The 22,657-nt window shown below is 44.7% G+C and overlaps 1 protein-coding gene and 1 long non-coding RNA gene across 3 annotated transcripts in view; one reads left to right on the forward strand and one right to left on the reverse strand.

Moving 5' to 3' along the window:
* LOC147737767 (uncharacterized) overlaps positions 1 to 22,657 on the forward strand; it is a 408,580-nt gene that overhangs the window by 61,803 nt on the left and 324,120 nt on the right. The gene's annotated exons all lie outside the window — the stretch shown is intronic.
* LOC147737768 (uncharacterized) lies at positions 3,684 to 14,843 on the reverse strand. The gene is made up of 4 exons (XR_015299359.1): positions 14,733 to 14,843; positions 14,556 to 14,640; positions 14,376 to 14,470; positions 3,684 to 4,468 (listed from the first exon to the last, which is right to left on the reverse strand). It is a non-coding gene; the product is annotated as an uncharacterized LOC147737768 (long non-coding RNA).

Here is a 22,657-nt window from a genome sequence, read left to right on the forward strand (position 1 = left end):
TCCATACGCAACTGGCAAAGCACAAAACAGGGACAATGATAATGCCCAAGTACAAACACACAGTCCTGATGGGTTAGCAATGCACGTATGGCGGGGAGCCAGAGAGTCTGTTACACACACATTGGCATACAAATCAAGACACACCACAGTTAGAGACAAGTGAAAGTGCGGAAACTTTATCAACAAGTGTCAGTCAGTACGGCCAAGAGAAGTCAATAAACAACCTGTGGAGACCCCGAAATATCGCAACATCGCATATACAGGAGCAGGAGTGGGTTAATTTCCTCAGGGAAAAATTTAAAGAATAACAATCACATGACCTGGACAACTCCCATTTACCAACTGTGAAGCACATTGGTGAAAAAGGAATAACATTGCAGATCACTGGAGTAAACTACTCAACAGAAGAAATAACAAACATAATAAAGAAAGGCAAAAGTGATGGTGCTCCCGGTCCAATTGGCATTCCCCAGGCTACTTTTAAATATGATTCGGAGTACTGGAGCCCAATACTAGGGAAACTATACACTGATGTAGAATTAATCAATCAAATCCCAGAAAGCTGGCAAGGATCAATCATTACTCCCATTTACAAAGGAGGGGACAGATCGAGTCCAAAAATGATAGGCTAATCGCCTAACAGGATGTTGAAGCCAAATATTTTGCCTCATTAATCCTTAAAGATCTATCTGAATGGTCTAGTGATAGTAACCTTATACCAATCAATCAAACTGGATTTAGGAAGGGCTTCGGAATCCCTACAAATATATTGTCACTTTCGTTGATCACAAAAATATGTAAAAACAGAAAACACGATCTCCATCTGTGTTACATCGATCTAAAAGCTGCCTTTGACAGTGATGATCCGAAACTCTTGTGGTCCAAATTAAAATCCTGGGGTATACCTGAAAGGATATTGAAAGGTCTACTACTTTTTTATTGAGATACCTGGGTACGTATGAAATTTGGAAATGGAGCCAGACTATCAAGGAAAGTGTATACCCACATGGGTCTAAAGCAGGGGTGCGTACTAGCACCGTACCTTTTTAATTTATTTATTTCAGACCTTTCAAGAAAACTAGATGGAATTAACTCACACCCACCTGTATTAGGAAAACTTTTATTATCATACATGGCCTCTGCAGATGATATTGTTCTCTTAAGCCTGACTAAGGTAGGTCTGATAAGGCTATTAAATGAACGCTCCGATTTTCTGTTGGCAAACAACCTGGAATTAAATCTCTCAAAAACCAAAACGATGCCTATTACAAATCGGACAGCTACGACTCAACGAATTAGACTAAAGGGTAACCCGCTGGAGAAAGAATCATGCTATAAATATCTGGGATTTTTCATTGACGATAAACTTTCGTTTCATGATCACCAAAAGTACAAGAAACAATGAGAAGGGGCCCTAACATTCGCCCTCAAAACCTGGCAAAGAAGTTGGAGGGTCCGTCCTTGGAAACCATTACTAACGATAATGTCAGCCAAAGCTCTGCCAACATTATCATACGCCAGCGCTGCAATGCATGGAAACGATGCAGAAACCCTAAACAGTCTAATAACGCGCATTTACAAAAAGGATGCGCTAGGCTAATGCCAGAATGGGTGGACTGCATTAATTGATCCCCCATTTCTTTGCTTTACGATGCAGAGGAGACACTCTTGAAGGAATTGAACGAGCTATCTATCCTTGGACCAGGGTAAGTGGAGCCTAATTCAGGCTTTGGGCTACACTACTAGTTTAAATGGGTCAATAAATAATATGCCCTTATTTATATATATACATTGTTTTAGGAATCCGGTCCCCGTTGGAACTGAAAGTAATTTGCCGACCAGATTCAGCACAAGTCAAGTCTGGGTGTGACCCCTCAGGGTCCCCAGAGGCGAGTCCTGAATCACCAAACTAATAATCCCTTTTGACCTGGATAAAATGCAAATCCATACCTGATGCCTTTTTAATTAACTCAACAGATGACATCACCCTCCCCGCACCTCCCCGTCCTGATGAAGACACGCTCTGATCCGAGAATCGGGCTGTACTAGGGTCGAAACGTCGATAAACCCCTGGACCAAAAGAGAGTATTCCATAGAACCCGCCAAATATTGTGGCACAGAGGAATAACTACAATTGAATATTACTTTGGCAAACATTCTTCTACCCCCCTCCCTTCGTTCTCTCACTTGTATATAAGACACTTATCACTACTGCACGATAGATCATTGCACTCAATATCATAATCACCTTGTTCTGATGCGCCGTTTTGTAAAAATACTGAATACGTAAAGTATATATTGAAACGGGGTACTTATGAATGCAAGTTAAATTCATAAAATAATTTGTTTATACCCCAACCTTCGATTTTGTTTTTGTCTTGGATTTGCATTGGGTCTATATGTATAGCATCGCAACTTGAAATCATTGTGTGAATTTAATTCTGTACGCTTGAATCACTCGTTTTTACCTGACAGAACTATTGTTTATATGAAAAAGCTTTGCCCAAGTTCTGAGGGATACTGGGTTACCCCATAGTAACGTACTGGAACTCCAGGATGAGCAATCAACAAACCAGTCTTCCCCACTGGTCATACTCAACACGATGACCTCCATCTACTCTAATCTCTACCATACTACGGATGAGATACCTGAGGAAATGCTAATATAATACTTTGATACCTTTGAACTGCTGTGGCTTGACGATGTGAGGTGACAGTACTTTGATTCACCCTTCACTGAAGAGGAAGTCCTGCAAGTCAACCACAGTCTCCCGAATGACGAAGCCCTGGTCTGGACGGCCAACCTGCCTCTGTTTATAAAGAATATGCCACCCTGCTTGTCCCCCATATGGTTGTTATGTAGCGGCCCAAATGCTGCCACCCTCCTTAAGAGAAGCATTGATCATTTCCATACCGAAAACCAGGAAATCACCACATGTATGTGATTCTTATCGCCCGTTGTCAGTGATTAACATTGATAACAAAATCCTAGCTAAACTGATTGCTAACCGAATATGGCCCATTTTACCAGACATCATTCTCCCAGACCAATCAGACTTTGTCCCAGTCCGTTCAACAGCACATAACCTCAGAACACAGTTCACAGTCATGCAATGTGTGGAGCCCACATTAGCGGCGGGCACCACCCTCCTAGGCGCCACAAATGCGTTTGATTCACTAGAATGGCCTTTCCTGTTTGGTCTCCTCAGGCTATTAGGATTTTGCACCCAATTCATCTGCCTCATAACTTTTCTATATCAGTCCCCGATGGCACCCTTATGCCTTAAGTGAATGACATTGATGGCGTGCGGAGTTACCTGCTCAATTACCATACTCACCTGGGCCCATAAACATACACACTTTGAACAGGTAACCCTGACTTTTTACTCTCTTGCCTATCAGGATTTTATTCACTTCAGGACCTTTACCTTTGACTTACCAATCCTTGTCACCTACAGATAAAAATCCTAAGGGATCGAATAGGGTGTTTGAATAATGAGTAGCATATATCATTACCTTCATAAAATAACCACAGACTCTGCAAAAGTTTAAACTCTTTATCTATGTAAATTCTTATTTGTAAGAGTTCACAAAAGTTCAGTTAAAGACTTTTCAAGCAAGAAAATAATAATCAAAGTGATGATCTGTAGGAATAATGCGAGATTTCTATTAGACATTGATACCTGGGAAGGGTGAGAAAGGGAAATAGCACAAGGACATACCCACACAGAGTATATTTACCTAGAATGGTGAGAAGACCAACCCTGGCCACGGACTGGGTCAAGATACAGGACTCCCCAAGGTTCAGATGAAACGAACAAGGCAGGTGAAGATCAGGACAGGACAGGTGCAGGTCAAGACAGGTACCCCCAGCTAAGTCCATGCCAGCGTCACACCCTTCTCTGCGCTATGAGTCGGACCCGATTGGGTTATCGCTTCTTCTCCCTCAGCAATTTCCTGATTCTTTTGACAGAGTGCTCCGCCAGCACCTCTGCTCTCGATCTCCTACAGCATTTGTTGGATCAGTGACAGGTCAGCTATTCGGACAAATCGAACAAACCAACTAGCTAAGCCTGCCTTAGTTATACCATTTTCCAGGGCAATGTACCACCCCACAGTGTTGCAAATTCATGTTTTCACTTGATTTGATTGGACAAAAGGCAAGGAGAGGTCATCACACCATACCAGTATGAGATCATTTTCATTCAAAATATAAATCAATGTTCCCGCCCATAATTTACTTTCCCATGTTTTTATTCCACCCAGCATTACTGTAGCAAAATGATATATAAAAAATCTAACAAATTATATTTTCTCTTCCTCTGGAGAGTTCACGAGGTCGGGTTCCCAGGCGCATTGCAGGCAAGACTGTCACTGGTATAGGTTCAATGCCATTGCTTGAGGACTCTCGGAATTCTGGCACCTGCACGGTGTGGGTTTCAATATGGCGTTACAATCCAAATACGAGCTAACAGCAAAGTCAAAGAGAAACAATTTAGAACAAAGAAATAAATGAATGCACTGTATCCCACTCATCTCTACTCTATTCCCATTACTTTAATATAACTATAGCATTAATAGTTAAGCAGAATGAACATGATTTAATTAAAGCAGCCATTAATGAAAATGGGGTAGCCCCGTCGGTCCAGGACCTGGGTATTCTACAGTATTAATAAACAATGGTCCAAGGACTACTATTGTTATAGTGTCGCAATTCGTCAACAATTTTATAATTCAAATAATGAAAAATCTAATGGAACAACACACCAGCAACAATCAGCAAGTTAAGTGGTGATTTTTTTTTTTTTACCACTTTTTAAACAATATAAATGTTATTTGTACATAGGTCAAGAGGGTTGCCCCAAGGGGACGTGCAAAAATAGAAAAGTAAGATGAATTTGGTGATGGAGAAAAAGAGAAGAAATTACACAGAATGTGACATAAAAGCAATTTGATCAATTTAAATAAGGATCAACAATTATCCTTACACAAAGACCTGACCCTTTAAATCAATTCTAAAGTAAGATAGCATTTGTACCGCGCAGCAGTCACTCCAAGGAGCATCAAGGCGCAAAATACTGATCCAGAGATGTAGGAAACAGGTAGGGCATGGATGGAAGCTCACCCAACTGCTACACTAGTGCTCTAACACAGGTTACCTGTAGGTTGTAAATCCAGGTTTTCAATCCCTTTCTGAAGTCTTTTTCCTTGTCTAGGGCACGAAGGGAGGGAGGAAGAGTGTTCCAAGCTTTTGCTCCGAGTACTGGGAGGGATTTGCCACCTCTCCTGTTGAGCCTGAACCTAGGTACTAACAGGAAATTAGAGCTGGATGATCGGAGATTGCGAGAAGGGTGGTATCTGGCAAATCTCTGCTGTAGGTATTTTGGTCCCAGAGCGTGGGTAGCTCTAAAGGTAATAATCAGTATTTTGAATAGGACTCTTTTATTTATTGGGAGCCAATGTAGAGTATTTAGTGCAGATGATGCGGAGGATTTCTTCGGCCATTTGAGGACTAACCTAGCTGCAGCATTTTGTACCATTTGAAGTTTATGTGTGGTGGTTTTAGTAGTACCTGCATATAGACTATTATTATTATTATTATTATTATTATTATTATTATTATTATTATTATTATTATTATTATTATTATTATTATTAAATTACACTTGTAAAGCGCTATCTACCCGGAGGCCTCGTAGCGCTCATGACTGACACTTTATTAGCGCGGGAGCAGGGCAGATCAGTGTGCTTTTGCATACAAGTGTGTTTTAAGGGTTTTCCTAAAAGCAAGATGGTTAGTGGTTTCCCGAAGAGATAGGGGGAGGGCGTTCCAGAGCCTGGCCGCGGTATGTGAAAAGGAGCGACCACCCCATCGAGCCTTCTTGACTCTGACGGAGGTGGCCAGCTGAAGGGAGCCAGAACGGAGGGAACGCACAGGAACGTAGGGGGTGACCAAGGTCTGCAGAATTGCGGGACCAGTATGATGGAAGGCCTTGTGTAAAATACACAAAGATTTGAACTGCACTCTCGCCGCAATAGGGAGCCAATGGAGTTCTCTTAAGGCATCCCTAGCTGACTGTCGGCGAGGAAGATTGTAAAGAAGGCGGGCCGCACTGTTTTGGGTGACTTGGAGCTTTTGGATGACAAAGGAAGGGGCTCCCAAAAAAAGAGCATTCCCATAGTCCAGGCGCGATAATATCAGGGCCTGGACGTCACTAAAGCAACTGTAGCCGTCTTCCTAGCCTCTAGTGGAAGAAGGTCAAAAAACTTCCTGAGTCCTTTAATGATAGCAAAGCAGTTACCTGCGACTTTCAAAGCTTGCTGCTTGAAGGAGAGGTTGCTGTCAAATATGATCCCTAGGTTTCGTGCCGATTGAGTAGTATTTGGTGGAATTTCTGCCTTTTCCGGCCACCAGGTTTTGGGCGTGAAGTTGTTATTAGGGCCCATAGGCACGATTTCTGTCTTGCCTGTGTTGCATTTTAGATGATTGACTTTCATCCAATCGAAAGTTGCCGTGAGGCAACTTTTAAGTTTTTCTTCCCATTCCTGTGTGTCTTTGTCCAGGACTAATATCAATTGAGTGTCGTCGGCATAAGCCACAACATCAATTCCAAATGACGATATTAGTTTAATTAAAGGGGCAGTGTAAACATTAAACAGTGTTGGGCTGAGGCTCGAGCCCTGTGGGACGCCCATTTTTATTAATTTTTCCTTGGAGCGAAATTCGCCGAGGGTAACTACTTGTCTCCTGTCACTCAGGAAGTTTTTGATCCATTCCAACACTGTACCAGAGATGCCAGATGTTTTAAGTCTGTTAATCAGGATGGCATGTGACACAGTGTCGAAGGCCGCCGACAGGTCTAATAAAATCAGGACGGCCTTCTTACCCTGGTCCAGTGCCATGCGAATGGTATCTGAGGTGAGCAGGAGGGCAGTTTCCGTAGAGTGTTGTGCCCTGAAGCCTGATTGATTGGAATGCCAGGCTTCATTTCCTTCCAGGAATTTGGATATCTGTTTGTTTACACAGGCTTCAGTGATTTTACAAAGCATAGGGAGGAGAGATATTGGTCTTAAATTGGATAAAGTGGTAGGGTCAGGGAGAGGCTTTTTTTGTAATGGTTTGACTGCCGCTAGCTTCCATTCAGCTGGGACTGTTGCTGTGGTCAAAGAGGAGTTCACAATACTGTTAATCACAGGGTTAGCTACCTCGACCATCATATGTAGCAGTGCAGGAGGACATGGGTCGAACGGGGAACCTGACTTAGTAGCTAAGATAGCCTTATGGGTTTCGTCCAGGCTGATGGGATGAAAGGTTTCCAGCCTGTCCCTTTCCATTTTTTCCTCATTTACCCTAACTTCAGGAGTGATGAAATCCTTGGTGAGTGCTAGTACCTTGTTTTCAAAGTAGTCTGCGATGGTGTTGCATAGATGTTCCGAAGGCGGGATTTCTTGTTCTAGCATTTTGGGTTTATTGAAGCTATTGACAATTTTAAAAATAGTTTTTTGTTTGTTTCTGGCATTTTCTACTTCCGAGGTATAAAAGTTGGTTTTGGCTTGTTTAATCAGTGCATGATATGCGCTTCTGGTTGATTTGTAATTATTCCGGTATTCGATGCAGTAGTTAGTTCTCCATCTGCGTTCGGCTCTACGCACCTCGCCTTGTTTTATTTTTAACATGGGGTTAAACCATGGTTCTGATTGTTTTTTAGCCGTTGGCCTAGGTTTACGATTTGTCGGGGCTGCTATTGCTTTCAGGTCTGACATCCATTTTCTGAAGTTGTCATTATCAGCTTCCGGTTGTCCTGACCATGAAGGTTCATGTTCCTTCGCTATATTAAGCAGTTCTGGGTGTTTCATGGCGTCTTTCCATTCTAATTGACTGCTGTGGACAGTTTTCTCTGCAGGTTTGTTATTTCTAATCAATTTAAATGGTAGTACAAATGGTATTAAAGTGTGATCTGTCCAGGTTTGGATTTTATGGGATTTGATTTGAATTTCTTGCAGGTTAGTTGATATGCAGTCAATCGTGTGACCCGCCTCATGTGTGGGCTGTGTGACGCATATAGGAAGGCCTAATACATCCATGGTGTCCCTAAAGGCGGTTGCTGAAGTATCCGTAGGGGAGTCAAGATGGATATTGATATCCCCTAATACAGTGAAATTAGAAAAGCGCATAGCCAGGGGGCTCAGTGCCTCTCCCATGCTTTCCAGAAAGCTTTTGCATGGGCCTGGGGGGCGATAGATTAAAGCACCAGCAAAGGTAAAGGAGTATACTCAAATATTTACAAAGAAAGGCCTTATTGATTAATAGGTCCAATGCACACAGAAATTAGGGATTTTTGTAGGTCCAGGTCGTTATTTACAAGGAGCGTCAACGTTTCGACTCGGCTTATGGCTTCACGGTGACTTAAACCTGAGCCGTGCGAGTCTTCATCAGGACTTAGGAAGGGCAACCAACTATTATTAGATGACCCTATGAGACAAAAAAGGGGGAGAAAATTCTAAGTGCGCTGATACTGGTGTGTAAACTGATTAAAAGCTAGATATCAGGGATCAATTGCTTACCCTGACGTTGATAGAAGATTCTACAATGCTGTTCTTCAATTAATGAAGTATCCTCCTAGTAGAATATATATAATACATTCTATTGAGGACCTTGACTGAAGTAAAATAATTCTATGGCAGGACAGGAGGCTTCAGATTATGCTTTCTCTATTTCTTTACTACTAACAGCAGCCAATAGAAACACAGTAAAGAAACGAAAAACTACAACTCCCATGAGCCCTTAGGCCAACCATAGAGAGTACATGCTATATAAGGAACCATAGAGGACAACACTTCCTCTTTCTTTGCTGCTTCGCAGCCAGTTAAGTGCTTTTGGCTTTATTTACTTGTTTGTATATTGCTTAGCACTGTTTGATAGCTTGTTTACCTGTATGCCGGTTTCGCTCTAGCGTTTGTTTCACGGCCGCGCTGTGCGTCGCGCTGCCACCGGCGTTTCCTTTGCAGGTTTGCTCGTTTGTGCTTTCGCCGCTTTTGTGCTTCGAGAGCGCGTGTTCGCCTCTCTTGTATTTGCGGGCGCTTTGTGCCCGCGTTACTGCCTTGGTGGAGCGGGACCGGAGCTCGGGGACTCGCGCGCGCGTGTCGCGCGCTGCTCCTCTTCCGGCAATACGGCAGGTCACCCCGCATGCGCATTGGTGGCACTTGTGACGCTCCGTTTGTCAGGAGCTGCTGAACGCTGTGAGGCGGCGCTTTTTCGACTTTGCCTCGGCCCACTCTGCCTGCCGGAGAGCTCCTCAGACGCCCTCTACCTCTCGGAAGGTTTTGGGCTGTATAATTGTTAGAGGCAGTGCCTAGGGTGTTGTTCTTTGCGCAAGCTGGTCCCTCCACGCTTTATTCAGTTTATTGGGTCGAGTTGTGACTCTGCCTGTATAGCTTGCGTGGGGCTGTCACCCCCCCTGTCGGAGTCACTTGATTGTGACCTTTTTCCTTACATTTACATTTGCTGTGGGCCTCTAGTTATACTTTGGTATTTCTAGATTTTGTTATTTTCTGTGTTTCTACCTCATTCCTCAGTGCATTCCAACATCATGGCAGACTATGTCGATGCTGAGGAATATTTTTATGAGGAGGAGCAGGAAGAGTCCTTTGAATTTGATTTGGTCGAGGCCCTTGACCAGGGCGTTCAGCAATCTGTTAATACGGCGTTGGTCCGTGCCATTGGGCCTCTTAAGCGTCATTTGACTGACTATGCTCAGCAGCAGGGTTGGATTCCGTCCTCTGCCTCTGCGCATTCCTCTAAGTCTCCTGGTAATCCTCATAGGTCGGACTTTGCTCGTTTGGCCAGGTCTTTGTCTACTCCTACTCCGGACACTGAAGATACCTCTTCCTCATCATCTTCTGGTCCCTCTGGTCCCTCTCCGGCGAAGAAATCCCGAAAGGAACATTTTGTGGACGCTTCTCCGCATCCACCAATCTTGACCTTTGAGCCCTCTGATATCGTCCACCCTAACTCCAAGGTTTGGTGCCCAGCCCCAGAGGTCGCAGACTATATTCAGGAGCATATCCGCGACTCTTTTGATCAGGAGGTGCGTGCTCGGTTACGTTCTGAGTGCCCTCGTCCGGAGTTGGCGGACAAATTGGCGGATACCCCGGAGGTCGATCCTACGATTTTTACCTACCTTAAAAAATTTAATAAGGATCCCAAAAAAGGTATCGACCGTTCTTGGCGACTGTGCCAGGACAAGTTACTGGATATCCTTGGTCCTTTGACTAAAATCCTGGATCTGGCTTACCAGGCCCAAGGGGAGGCGTCTGGTATTGACCCCGATGTCCTACTTGGCTGGGCCCAAAGGGCTATCTGTCTCTTGGGGAACGCAAACTGTGCCCTTTCAACGGAACGTCGCCGTTCCATCTTAATCAAAATGGATCCACGTTTGTCAGAGCTGGCTACTTCCGAATCCGGTGCTCTGGCGCAGGGTCTTTTGTTTGGTCAGCCGTTTTTGAAAGAGCTGACTAAGTTTGTAGCGACTTTCAGTGGCCTGGACAAGGCGCAATCTTCTTTGCGTAGGGCGTTCCGCCCGGTTTTTGCCAAGGCCGGACGTTCAGGGGGACGTTCGTTCGGCCGAGGTTCTGGTCAACAACGTGGCCAGCAGTCCCATCAGGGTGGAGGCGGACAGCGCCAGCAACAGCAGCAGTCCTATTCCGGATCCAAGTCCACCTTCTACCCCTCCCGGAAAGGTCGAGGCCAAGGCAACAAGGGAGGCTACGGTGGTAACCAGGGAGGACGACAGGATTACTCCTCTGCAGGTGAGCCTAATTCCTTTCGACAGTGTTGTTTTGGGGGGCAGGATTCAGTGTTTTCTAGAGAATTGGCGCTCAATCTCCAGCGATGCATGGATATTGCAAACAGTTCAGGGGTACCACATCGAGTTTTACCATCCCCCTCTTCAGGGTCCCGTCCCTTCTCCCCTTGTTTTTTCCCAACGAGATCGCGAGGTGATTTCCACAGAAATCGATTCCCTTCTTCTCAAAGGGGCCATAGTGCGAACGAACCGTCATCCACAGGGGTTCGTCAGCAATGTGTTCCTGGTGGAGAAGAAGGGGGGCGGGTCTCGCCTTGTACTCAACCTCAAGGAATTCAACAACGGGGTGATTTATCGTCACTTCAAGATGGAGGGCATCCATCTTCTCAGGGATCTTCTACGCAAGGGCGACTGGATGGTTCGCCTGGATTTGAAGGACGCCTACTTGTCAGTTCCCATCTATCCGCCTCATCGCCGTTTTCTGCAGTTCCAATGGCTGGGGAACTGGTTCGAATACACGGTACTCCCGTTCGGTCTCTCGTCCGCCCCATGGTGCTTCACGAAGCTCCTGCGGCCAGTCATGGAGTTCCTGCGTGCGCGGGGGGTGAGACTTATAGTGTATCTGGACGACATTCTTTTGATGGCTCAGTGTCCTCTACAATTGCGCTCCCATTTGTCTTGGACAGTCGATCTACTTCAGTCTCTCGGCTTTCTAGTGAATCCGCAGAAATCACATTTACTTCCAACTCAGTCGATAGAGTTTCTGGGTTTCCTTGTGGATTCGGTCTCTTGCCAACTTCTTTTGCCTGCTCAGAAGGTCAGGTCTATCAAGAGGGAGTTGAAGTCACTGTTGTCTGCACCGAACGTATCGTTGCGGTCGATCGCTCGGATTGTCGGGCTGTTAGCTTCTTCCATCCAGGCGATCTTTCCGGGTCCTCTGCATTATCGGGCCTTGCAGCGCCTCAAAATCAGACATCTACAGAAGGGTCTTCGGTATTCCGACCTGGTTCCTCTGTCCCAGGATGCGAAGTTGGAAATGATGTGGTGGCTTCAACACATGGAGGCTTGGAACGGGAGAGCCCTTTTCGGCTCGACTCCGGATCTGGTTTTGGAATCGGATGCGAGTCTTTGGGGCTGGGGAGCCCGTTGCGGGGACTTGACGACGGGCGGCCGTTGGTCTCAGGACGAATTAGCCCTTCATATCAACTGCCTGGAGCTTCTGGCGGGGTCATTTGCGATCCGCAGTTTGGCTCCACGAGCCACCAGTTGTTGCATTTTGCTTCGCATGGACAACATCTCGGCGGTGCGATATGTGAACAAATTGGGGGGGACTCGGTCGAAGTTGTTAGCGGAGATTGCGAAGGACTTCTGGCATTTCTGCCTACAGAGAAAGATCACTCTTATTGCAGAGTATCTTCCGGGTCGCCAAAATCAAGTGGCCGACTGGAATTCTCGCCATCTCCTGGACTTCAGCGACTGGCGTCTTCACCCTCGGGTCTTTCGCTCCCTGTCTCGTCTGTGGGGTCGTCCCTGGATCGATCTCTTCGCCTCTCGCCTCAATGCTCAGCTTCCCCGGTTTTACAGCTGGCGCCCGGATCCGGAGGCCTTAGCCACGGATGCCTTTCTCCAGACTTGGCCTCCACAGCTTTGCTATGCCTTTCCCCCGTTCGCAATGATCCCGCGAGTCTAAGCCAGGACGAAACAGTTTCTGTCGGAGATTGTTCTGATCACTCCTCTTTGGAGAGCTCAAGCTTGGTTTCCGGACCTTCTGGAAATGAGTTGCTCGACACCATTTCTGCTTCCGGCGAGGTGGAACTTGCTGTTGGATCCTCTGCTCCACCCGCATCCCCTAGTCTTGTCGGGCCAGCTCCGTCTTGTAGCGTGGCGCCTCTCGGGGAACGCTGGAAAGTCCCTGGCTTATCTGGAGACGCTGAGAGATTCATCAGTGAAGCTTGGGCCCCCAACACGCGCAAACGTTATGCGTCAGCTTGGCGTAGGTGGTGTGATTGGTGTTCTGAACGGAATCTGGATCCCACTTCTGCAGATATCTCTCTAGTGGTTAATTTTCTTGCTTCTGTCGCTTCTGCTGGTTCTGCTTACAGGACCGTCAATTCTTTCCGTTCCGCTCTCTCTGCAGGCCATGCTTTGGTCGACGGTAAGCCTGTTGGGGAACATCCTCTCATCTCTGCTTTGTTGCGTGGTGTGCGAATGGCTAAACCGCCATGTCCGAAATATGTGGCTCTTTGGGACGTCTCTGTTGTGCTACGTTTTCTGGAGGCTTGGCCTCCCAACGCTTCTCTGTCCCGTAAGCAATTGTCTGCAAAATTGACAATGCTTTTGTGCTTAGTGTCTTGTAAGCGTGTTTCAGATGTCCGTGCTTTGGACCTCGCTGGTCGCTCTTTTTCTCCGGAAGGGGTTACTTTTACGGTCTCCAGGCGTACCAAGACTAATCTGTCTACTGTCACTTATCCTGCATTTCCTCATCACCCACAATTGTGTGTGGTTCGCTGCATCAAGGATTATGAGGTGAGTACTGCTCCTTTTCGTCAAGATATGTCTGGACAGTTATTGATTGCTTTGTTGAAACCTTTTAAGCCTGTGGCGTCAGCTACTCTTGCTCGTTGGGTACGCTGGCTTATGTCTGAGGCAGGCATTGATACCTCCATCTTTGGAGCTCATTCCGCCAGGGGTGCCATGGCCTCCAAGGCTTTTCGTGTTGGTGTAAGTTTGCATGACATTGTGAAAACAGCTGATTGGTCTTCTGATACAGTGTTTAAAACCTTTTATTTCAAACCCATTGTCGATATTGCATCTGTTGTGGTGGAACAGCTTTGAACAAGCATAATCTGAAGCCTCCTGTCCTGCCATAGAATTAAAAATTTGCAAACATTCGTGACAAGAATTTTCAATTCTATTAAGGACACGGAGGCGAGGATTATCCCACCCATTGGTATTCTACTGCATTGTTCATGTGCATCTTGGCTTTACTTTGATATGCGTTGTTTTGCATTAATGTTTTTTCCCCACCCTATGTGATGCAACCTTCCAAGGTTTTTGGGGATGTGCATTACGACTCTGTTTTTGCTTTCAGGTTCGGAACAGAAGTGATCTGTCCTCTTGGTCTTGCCGGCACCGTTTTCCACGCCTTGGATTCTGGAGTTGCTGTGTTTCCTGATTCACCTTCGGCGCTTTTGGATTGGTTGCCTGTTTTCCTGTTGGATTTCTTGCGCTTCAGCCTTCGGACTTTCCTTTCTGGATGGTTGGCGGTACTTTTCTTCAAATGACTTTAGACTTTTATGGTTCCTGGACAAAGAAAGAGGAAGTGTTGTCCTCTATGGTTCCTTATATAGCATGTACTCTCTATGGTTGGCCTAAGGGCTCATGGGAGTTGTAGTTTTTCGTTTCTTTACTGTGTTTCTATTGGCTGCTGTTAGTAGTAAAGAAATAGAGAAAGCATAATCCTCGCCTCCGTGTCCTTAATAGAATTGAAAATTCTTGTCACGAATGTTTGCAAATTTTTAATTATTGCAACTGATGCCTGCCTACAGATGATGAAAGAAAAGGAAATACCTGCTTAATTAGTTTCTGTATAGTGGAATCACTCTTGATATTACAGGATGATCTTATCACCTAGTTCCGATTTTAGGTGATTAGTAGGCACCACTCTAAAGACAAAAATGAAACCAAACTTAATATCTTTGGTATGTAGAGTTTAAATCCAAAACTTGAAAGACTCAAAACGGGGCTTACCGGGTTCTATCAATAGTCGGGGGACCATGGATGTGTTATAACCCCTTGCAAGAGTCGGGTTATCTGGGTCTGTGTCGCTGATAAACTGAAAAACGGGAAAAGGCGCTCAGTAACTGTTAGTAAGTTCGGAGAACGGACACTTATAAACAGGGATTCTCACTTAGTCAGTGAACCTACCTAGTTGAATAAATTGTTTGGCTCCAATGTTTTCCGATCGCGGTTCACCCAGAACGTGTCATTTCACTCAAACCGGTCGGCAGAAACTGACAACTCCGTGAATTAATCTGTGAACATAGACGATGTCCCAAAACAAGGGGAACATCAGCGCCATCTTGGAATGGTGAATGTTTTTACAAAACAGTCATGTTGCTTAAAGACGACCAAAGCCCTAATAAAGCAGGGATTCTCACTTAGTCAGTGAGCCTACCTAGTTAAATAAATTGTTTGGCTCCAATGTTTTCCCAGAACGTGTCATTTTACTCGAACCGGTCGGCAGAGACTGACAACTCCGTGAATTAATCTGTGAACATGGACGATGTCCCAAAACAAGGGGAGCAACAGCGCCATCTTGGAATGGTGAATGTTTAGCAAAACAGTCATGTTGCTTAAAGACGACCAGAGCCCTAATAAAACAAGAATGACTCCATATTTGCAAATGTGTTCAATGGAGGATTCCTTACTAAATCACAAAACCGCCCCTTTTATGTTATGCCGTCATGGCAAAAATGCAACCTATGCATTTCAAGCATATCTTCAAATAATGTGGAGTACGATGCACCCCAAATTTAAAAGCTCACATCAACTGTTGGAAAAAGTACATATCTATTTTTTTGGACATTATAATTTGTATAGGTGTTGGTGCAAACTATTGATTATAAAACCATACATATCGAAAGGAACATCTCTTAGGATATTATAGAATATAGTGAACCACATTTCATTCTTACTGCGGGCAATTGTTATCAGCTGAAATATTACATGAAACATGAAGGTAGAACAAAAGTAATTACAAATTACAACAACATGGATTGATAAATTAACATGGATTAATAAAGTCTGAGACACAGTATAATGTTCACACTGTATAGGATAATAGCTCATCTGGTTGGAATCGTTTCATGCCTTCCTTGGCATTGTTGTGTCTAAAGTATCAAACTAATTAAAGCAGCAGCAGGTGATTTAGTATGTAAAACCTGAATCGGCCATCTTTAATACTAGTGCGCAGCTGCAAAGATTTCCCACCAAAGCGAAAGACGTCACACCACGTGAGTGTGGCAGACGCATGCGCAGAAGAGTTCCCGCATTTTTGCCAGCCATTTTAATGCACTCGGGTTACTGTTAGTAAAAGCACATAGAAAAGCTTTCCCTTGATACTAAAATGTTGTGTGGTGCAATTATTAGTAAGACGAAACATTGATTAATACTGTTAGAACTGGGGGTCTCTAGTTGGCAATGGTGTACACCTTTGACCAAATAGGGACCCTTGCTTCTAAGTCAGGACAAGGGGATTACACTCCTAGATAACCCCTTGCCCACCCCCTTGGTAGCTTGACACAAGCAGACAGACTTATCTCAGAGGCAGTGTGTTAAGCATTTATGAATATACACAGTAATACAGTGTAAACACTACAGATGGACGCCACACAGGTTTTATAAAAATAAGTCTTTTTTATATAGACTTAACACAAGGCCACAAACGACAAACACCCACAATACTGTAATTAAAGTTGACTTAAAGATGATAACAGTTGCTTAGTTCAAGTTGATGATAAATGCGACACAGTTCTCAACAAAGTACCTGGATGCGTCATGTACAACAAACAAAAGGCTCGCAGAGTGGGAGATGCATCGGTTCCGTGATCTGGGGGAGATAATGCGTCGTGCCTCAATGCTTGCACAGAGTAGGGGAGGCGTAGTTATCCTTAAGGGTACGGAGGTGATGCGTACATTCTTTTCCTGCAGCCTGGTTGCGATGCACAAGATGGCACCTCGATGTGATGCGATACCCCCGGTGCGATGCGAGAAGATGGCGTCCTTGATGCGACGATGCGATCACGATGCGATCACGCCCTGGCAGCCTTGCGATGACTCTGTACTTTGGAGCTGTGACAGGCCCTGCGACACGCTTCTCCGGTGATGTGACAGCAGGCAGCTTCGACGAAGACACCCTTTCTGGGAGATGTGGCGGCGGCGCGCTTCTCCGGCGATGTGACGACTTTAGCTGCAGTGGCGTCACGCTTCTTATCGTTGCGTCGTGCTTCCAGCTCCCAGCGACACGCAGGCTTTTGTAGACCGAAATCCCAGCAAGGAAACTCTGCGGGGAGATGGAGATGAAGTCTATTGTCCCTGAGACTTCAGCAGGAGGTGTTGCAGGGATTCTGCTCCTACACAGATAATATGCCCCTCCGTTATTATCACGAGTTTGGCTGCGATAAAGTGCAGTTAACTCGGCGATAGCTCCTTGTGAATATGCCCCTCAGTGTGTGTGAACCGAGTAATGAAAAAGTTTGCTAAGCCATAGTGGTGGCCACATCTCCCCTACTGTCAAGATCATTTGCATCACCAATCAAACCACCTACCGCAATAACATACATTTTGTGCAAATCGTTCCTTCAAATGTACAGTGGGCCTCATTTATAAAAAGTGACGCATCGCTGCGTGAAAATAGCGATGCGTCACTTTTCACTGCGCCCTCCTTGCGACACCAATGATGCGTTATATTTACAGTATGACGCATCATGGCGCAAGGAGTTACATATATGTCAGTATTTCTGACGTATCTGTGTGGCGCAAAAGTGGCGCATTGCTGAAGTGTGTCACAAAAGTGATGCAACTCCAGCAATGTGTCCTTTCATATAGGGTAAGCCCCATGTGAAAGGGCCTGCGTCAGTGAGTGTGAGGCAGGCGTAAGAAATTGACGCATTTGTGTCCTAGAAGTGGCACTTCTATGACCCTTTCTTGCATCAGAACGCACCCACGCATACATTATACCTGGTCAGGTATAATGTAGCGCAGGGGTTTACAAAGTGACGCATCTAGATGCGTCACTTTGTAAATATGGTGCAACAAGGCACATTTTTTACGCTGCTGGTGCGTCATAAAAAGTGACGCACCGGCAGCATAAAAGTGACGCACGGCCTCATAAATGAGGCCCCCTGTTTTTAGCTATTTGTGCGTGCACGCAGGGATGTCAGTGTGCAGCAACACACATGTCTGCTCTTTCTGTGCTGCACATTGTTCCTTTCCATACCCTGTCCAGCTGGTGTTGCATACTTTAACCTTATATTGAATAGTTTTTTGGAAATCAACAGCCCTTGACACTTTAAAGGCCGGGCGTAGAATACTTTATCTAGACTAACACTCGCTTTGGTATCTATCGGTCAGGTTACGAAATGTATAATTTACGTCTAGAGTCAGTTTCTTATACATGGGGGCAGATTTACAAGCCCCTTGCGCCTCTTTTGCGCGCTGTTGCGTCACTTTTGTGACGCGGCGGCGCAAAAGATGCGCCATGGTGCAGGGTATTACCAACGTGACGCATCTGGGAGATGCGTTGTAATGCCGTGCGCCATCAGCGCAGGAACGCCTCCTAAAAGTCTACAAGATTTCACTCATTCACTTTTAGGCCAATGCTGCGTCAAAACCCTGCGCTTGACACAGCATTGAAAGAATAGGCCCCCCAGAGCATTGCTGGAGCTGTGTCGCACTTCGACGCAACCTCAGCAAAGCGCCGCCTGGCCCCATGGTGCACCGCATTGTAAATGTGGCGCATCATGGGTGGCGCAGCTGCTGGCGACTCTCTGTTAATTCACTGGGATGCTTCAGGTATTGTGAATCTGCCTCATCATTTCCAGAAAAAGGGGGGGCGGATGCACTTTTTGTCACTTCCTTCTCAGGGTATCATGTCTGGCTGAGTTACATCACTTTCATTTATTACCCAAGGTTTTTTTTTTTTTTTTTTTTTTGTAAAAATATACTTTATTTAAAATATTTGTCAGGTTTACATTTTAAGCAGTCCCTTATATTTGGGTGCTGTACATTTAACCATTCTCAAAGAAGCGCATCAGGCTATCTTTGGTGGTTTTCCATCAAGATTTCTCATTTTACCCATCCAGACCAACTCCTGATTTTCCAGGTTTCCTTTGCCCACTCTTGTCCAAATCTATGGGTGTCTATGCACATGTAAGAGAACATTTTAGTGAAAACAAGTTTTTGGCATTCTTTTTCCGTGATTGCTTGGTGTTTGTACAAGGAAAGGTTCCTGTTTTCCCACATCGCCTCTTTCACGCAGTTTATTATTCTCCATAGTGTCCTTTCTTTATTTGCATTGCAATTCATGCCCAACCCATATAGAACCAGTTCATAGGAGAGGGATGCCTGTCCTGTTAATTCCTTAATGAGCTGTCCCATTGCCTTCCACATGCTTTGTGCTCCGCCGCAGTTCCAAATGAAGTGCATCAGGGATTCATCTGCTGCACAGCCTGGTGTTGGGCACCTTGCTGTTTTTGCTAGTTTCCTTGCATGTTGGAATTGTTTCACGGGTAGGCATTTGGATACCATCATCCATGCCAAGTCTTTCTGGGAGTTTGTCAAGTCTTTGTGGTTCACCATCTCCCAAACCTTCCCTGATTGCTTCTCTGATAAGTTGTTTACCATTGTCACTGAGTCTGTTTCTTTCAGTTCTTTGCTTAAGGCCATCCGGGGTGTGATGTCCTTCGCTTGAATTTGTCTCTCTTTCAGCTTCTTGAAGAAAGGCTTGATGCCTTTGTACGCAGGGGGTGGTTCTAGTAAAAAAGGCTTTGTATTGTCCAGATTACATATGCCCTCTCTTGATAAGATGAAGCTTGTAGCAAACAGAGTGTAGGCAGCCACATGTGAGTCTTTCTTTGCATTCCCCAGTATGTTTTTAACAAAATGTGACATCAGGAAGTCATGGAGGTTTGGCAGGTCTTTCCCTCCTTTTGTGGGTAGTTTGAAAACTGTGTCTCTTTTTAGTTTTTCAATTTTTGACCCCCAAAAGAAGTTTGCAAAAAGTCTTTGTGTCACTTTTGTCCACCTGTATGATGGAGGGAAAATCATGGCAATAAACATCAGGATTGGTAGACATATTGCTTTCAGCACCAAGACTTTCCCTTCCAGGGAAAGTTTTCTTGTCGTCCAGAGCGCCATTTTCTGCTTGAGCTTTGTCTGGATCTTCTCCCAGTTTATTTCTCCCGTCATGTCATGTGAAAAAAGAATCCCCAGTATTTTTACTGGGTCTTTGGAAGGTTTCACTGGGAGCTGAGACAGTTTGTCCCATTGTCCCACCGTCATGCAGTGTGTTTTCTCCACATTCACCTGTAGCCCAGCTGCTAGGGAAAAGAGTTGGGTTATAAGGAAAGTTCTTTTCATGGATCTAGCGTCAGTGCAAGCAATGGTGACATCGTCCATGTATGCTACACATTTGACCTGTTTGCCTTGGCTGCCCGGTACCAGAGGGCCAGTTATGCACTTGTCCTTCCTGATGGCACATAGGAGAGGTTCAATTGCACATACAAAGAGTGCCGGTGATAAGGGGCATCCTTGTCTGACCCCCGATTCAATGTGGAACCCCTCAGATAGTGTACCATTTATAAGGACCTGGCTTTCACATCCAGTGTATATTAAGCCAATAGTTTTGATGAAACCTTCTGGGAATCCCATTTTCCTGAGCACTTTGAAAAGGTATTCATGACTTAGGGAGTCAAAGGCTTTCTGGAAATCAAGGGCCAAGATAGCTAGTGGATTCCCCCTGTCTTTCGCTAACCACAAGGTGTCTCTAATAATGGTCAAGCTGTCCCAGATTTTCCTTCCTGGGACCGCACATGTTTGGTCTGGGTGCACGATGGAGGCCAGCACCTTTCTGCATCTTCCTGCCAGGACTTTACTTAGGATCTTACTGTCCACATTCAAGAGGGTGATTGGCCTCCAATTGTTGATGTCCAGCTTGTCCCCCTTTTTCTCCAGCAGTTTTATGATGCCCTGTGGAAAGGAGGGGGGTAAAACATTTTTTTCCAGGCATTCTTTCAACAGACTCCAAAAATCCTTTGCAATAAGCCCCCAGAAAGTTTTGTAAAACTCCCATGGAAGGCCGTCTTGCCCAGGGGCTGATCCTTTTGGGGCTTCCTGAATGATTTGGAATAGTTCTTCTCCTGAAATGGGGGTGGTTAGAAATTGTTGTTCCTCTTGGGATAAAGAGCTCTGCAAAGACCCTAGAAAATCTTCACATGCACTTATATCTGATGGCTCTTTTTTGTACAATTGGGAAAAAAAGGCTGTTGTTATTTTCCCTACTTTCTCTGTGCCCTTTTGTGTTTGTCCATTTGTGTCTTTCAGTTCATTCATTACCTTATGCACTTGCTGTGCCTTTTTGAAAAAAAACCTTGAGCACTTTTCATCTTCCTCAAAGATCTTGACCCTGGAGTTAAAAATGTGTTCTTTCCCTCGTTGTTTCAGCCATTCTTTCAGTTCCGTTTTTGTTTTTTCTCTTTCCTCCCCTACTTCCATTCCACCCCTTTCCAGGTTTTCTAGCGTGATTATTCTTTGTTGTATTTCATCAAATTTTTGAAACTTTTCCTTGCTTTTGATCATGCTCTGTTTTCTGAAAAAAAGTTTTGTTTGTTTTTTTACCTCTTCCCACCATTCTGCTAAGGATGGGAAACTTTCCTTTCTGGTTTTTAAGTTGTTGTACATATCACTGTAATTTTTACATATATTTTTCTCTTGTAATAACAAGGTGTTCATTTTCCACACCCCCCTCCCCATTTGACACATGTTTGAGATTTCAACGGTTGCTTTCAAGATTTTGTGGTCTGACATACCACTCTCGTTTGTTTCATAATTCCTTGCTTTTATATTTTTGGAGGTGAAAATGAAATCAATTCTTGATTTGACTTTGCCACTTTCTGCTTCCCATGTGAACCTTTGTTTTGACCCTGATTTTGCCCCTGTATCTGACAGTTGCAAATCTTTACACATGTTTTTGAGACATTTTGCAGACTTATCAATTTCGTAACAATTTTTCTTGCCACATCTGTCTGTGGGGTTTATGATGCAGTTGAAATCCCCTGTTAACACCATTGGGGTTGCACCTGCAATAAAAAGTGGGAGCATTTCAAACAGGGACATTCTTTCATTCTTGTCGGTTGGTGCATAAATATTACAGACCTTAAAGGTGGTGTTTCTGTATTGTATGGTGACCATCATAGCCCTGCCTGGCTGTATGATTTTAGTATCAAGGATTGACATTTCTTTGTTTTTTATGAGAATGCCTATTCCAGCATTCTTGTTTCCACCCCCAGACCATTTTGAGGGGCCTTCTTCCCAATATTTGGATATGTGACTGTAGTCCGTGGAGTGGGGGATTGCACATTCCTGTAAACATATAATGTCCCCTTTTTGTACTTTGCAGAGCTCAAACACTGACGCTCTTTTCACTTGTGAGCCCATTCCTCGGGCATTCCATGATATGATGTTAAACATTATATTTACAATGGTGATTTCTTTGCACGATATACAATACATGTTAAACCTGAACATTTTCAAAGCTCAATGGCGACCAGATGCTGTCACTTATTTGCTGACTGCTTTCACTGTTTTGCGTCTCTTGCCCGCCAATTTCTTCTGCTCCCCCTAAGTATGGGGACTGTAGAAAAAGGTCTTTGTGGGGGGTTACTCCTACCTCTTGTGAGAATAAGCTATATCCTAGGTCTTCTGAGTCTGAGAGGTCCCCTAATACACTATACCTGGACCCTGAGCAGTTCTCTCTTGGTAGAGTTTTCTTCCTATTATCTTTCTGTTCTGTTGCGGCCGGACCACTTGGGTCCGCCGTTTGCTTTTTAATTTTGATTTTATTTCTTTTTTTAACCATCTGCATTTGGCCCTCGGTGGTTTTTGTTTCCTCTTCTGAGGAGGTCTGTTCTTCTCTTTCCCTTTTTTCCTGTGCCCTGTCCTTGGCTTCTTTGATGATGTTATATATATCTGTAGGAATAAGAGTACAATCTGAATCTATTTCCCTGTCTTCCACTTGTGAGTCTATGTCTGACATCCCTTTAACTTTCTTTTCACTTTCCACTATTTCTGTC

Source organism: Lissotriton vulgaris, chromosome 1_1 (genome assembly GCF_964263255.1).
Source record: "Lissotriton vulgaris chromosome 1_1, aLisVul1.2, whole genome shotgun sequence".
In the NCBI taxonomy this organism is placed as follows: domain Eukaryota; kingdom Metazoa; phylum Chordata; class Amphibia; order Caudata; family Salamandridae; genus Lissotriton; species Lissotriton vulgaris.